This window comes from Numida meleagris, chromosome 4, assembly GCF_002078875.1.
Source record: "Numida meleagris isolate 19003 breed g44 Domestic line chromosome 4, NumMel1.0, whole genome shotgun sequence".
NCBI classification, from domain to species: Eukaryota; Metazoa; Chordata; class Aves; order Galliformes; family Numididae; genus Numida; species Numida meleagris.
The window spans coordinates 92,642,195-92,644,876 of record NC_034412.1 but is presented as its reverse complement, the minus strand read 5'-3'; the positions used below and the strand labels follow the sequence as shown (position 1 = coordinate 92,644,876).

The 2,682-nt window shown below is 40.3% G+C and overlaps 1 long non-coding RNA gene across 1 annotated transcript; it reads left to right on the top strand.

Annotated features, from left to right (window-relative positions):
* On the top strand, positions 653-2,443 carry LOC110398724. The gene is made up of 3 exons (XR_002438576.1): positions 653-732; positions 1,017-1,575; positions 1,725-2,443. It is a non-coding gene; the product is annotated as an uncharacterized LOC110398724 (long non-coding RNA).

Here is a 2,682-nt window from a genome sequence, read left to right as displayed (position 1 = left end):
AGGAAGAAGTAAGTTTGGTAAACATAAACTCTAAACTAGGAAACTATTCCTGAATAATATGAACAGCAATCACTGGAATAACTGTATTCTTTCAAAAATCTTTCTTTTTCCTGTTGGCAATATAAATCTCTTTCCTCAAAAGTTAAAAATATGTTTGGATATTTAAAAGGATTAGGGAATGAGAGCACCTGAGTTTGGCAAGTGTTGAGAGCTGGTTTGGTAGCATGTTGCCAATATTATAAATGATGGAGAATAGTCACTATTTTATTATAATTATGTATAAATACCGTAGATCTCTCTACAGTACTTTTGAGGGTCATTACAGATATCAGGCTGACTTCCTGCACAAAAGTTGGTTTAGTCATAAGTAGACTTCTTCAGGAAAACAGAATCGCCTGCTTGCAGGAAATTGTCAACTCTTTATTTCTAAAACTGGAATTAAAAGTAAAATATTGTCATATCTCCCTCGAAATAACACCCTGGAAAAAGTTCATAAATTGAAAGTATCAGATGTGGACTTATTCTCAATATTTTGTTCCAAAATCTCAACGTTTTCATACTCTAAATGGTAATTCATGAAAATATATACATTCCACCTTAGAATAACATCAAAACAGCAGATTCTAATGTCAACATTGCTATCCCCTGATACAGCTGGTGGCCTCAGTTTTTCTGAAGAATATTCCTGCAGCATGCTTAAGGACCAAATGGGTGAGGTTCTTCTGATCAGAGGTAGGTGTGTGCCCCACCAGCTCCTCCAGCTATGCTTCCATTCTCCTCGCAGAATAGGAATAGGATTTCTCAGAGCCAGACTTCACTGCTCTTTGATTCATCATCTACATTTGGCTGATGAAACATGCCTTCCTTAACTTTGATGACTGCAGAGGTATAAAGGTGGAGTGTACATCTCAGAAGTAGGCATCTACCATACAGACATCTGTAATGTGTGCCCTACCTATCTACAACTGATTTGATTATTCCTCTTCCTTTCCCTTGGAAAACCACTGAAACACCAGCCAACATGCAGGCCTGGGCCAGGAAGAGGAAAGCTCTTCAGATGCTGTTCATCACATTTCTCCCCTTTGACACCTGGGACATCAGCACTGTGAGCTGCCTTTCCTCAAGTTTTTATTGCCTTTCAGCATGGAACTGAAGTGATTGTTCATACACTTTAACAGGAAACATATATGAACTCTGGAACGGACAGACCACAGCCTAGAGTAGAGAGACAATCCAGATAAATGCTATAGGGGGCAACAATAGCATACCTTTTAATGGACTTGACTTGCATACCTTGCATTATTTATCCCTATCTGCACAGGACATCCTTGAGGAACACAAAACACTCTGGTTCTGAAAGCCCAGTTATGCTATCCAGGTTCTGTCCAGAAACCACGTCCTCAGTCTAGGGATGGACCACTCTGACATCCCAGAGAAACTGTGAAGCGGGAATGGAACCTCACAGCATCTGCAGATTGCTCAGTGGCCAAAATAATATGAACATCTTTGAGGAAATGAGAAGGAAGGGAAGGCATCCCCACTGTCTTCCTCATCAATGGTGTTTTTTAGAGCAATGTGAGTGTTGTCTTTTTTTGTTTGTTTGTTTTGAATCGAATCCCAGAAAGGTAGGAAATGGAGTTGAAAAGTAAGTGCTTGCTTATCTTTGGATTTCAGCCTGGAGGTGTATCTTCTCCACCTTATTTGTATTTCTCCTTTTTCCACAGCTTTCTCCAGCCTCTCGAGTGGCAGAGGTAACTACCAGTTAAAGGAAATGTCAGCAGGTCATTTAATGACTTTCCCTCTCTTCTAAGTGTTTGGCTCTTAATTATACATAGAAAGATACACAAGAGATTATAACAAGAGGAATAGCAGGCAGCCAAAACCAAACTAATTTATTTATTGCATGTGACATATGGCAACATAAGACAAGATCTCTGGCTTATGGGCATTTTGGCAAGACACAGGCTGGATCCTATGGCAACGCCTTGTTTGTACAGCTTCCATTTCTGCTGCTCAGTCCTGTTTTTTCTTTCATGTCTCATCTGTAGGCCTTCAAAGAGAGGACCTTAACCTTCCTTGGCTGGTTTTAACTTAGACATTGCTTAGGCATATGCCCATGGGTAAGAACCATCCTGCTTCAAGGAGATACAGCGTCTTAGAAAGCACTTTTGCCTGAAGTGTAAATGGAGACAGTGATGTTTACCTCTTTTATCCACCTCAAAGTGTAGTGTGAGGGATAGATAATGTTTTAAAGTGCCATCTAATTGTTGAGTGTTTTTCTTGTCATCGGGTAAAGAACACAAGAGCAGCCAGTCTGGCTCAGATCACCCCTCAACTTCCAACATGGCCAAGACACTTGCCTTTACCCTTGTATAGCCTTCAATTGTTTCCCATTGAGCCAAAATAACAATAAATGGTTGCTTATTCCTTTAACTGCCATTCCCTTCCTTTCTTCATCTTCATGTCCCTGGAAATGAGTTGTCATATGAGACAGAGAAGGCAGAAGACATTTGATATAACTGGGAAGAACAACTCTTCGTGAAAGGCACTAAAGCAAACCTTGCTGCTTACAAACAAGGAGTGGAAATTTCCATGGGTTTTGTGCTTCTGAGTTCCATCAGCCTTGTCTGAAAACCCTCTACCTTTGATTCCAGGGTCTCCACACAACTGACTTTTTATGCT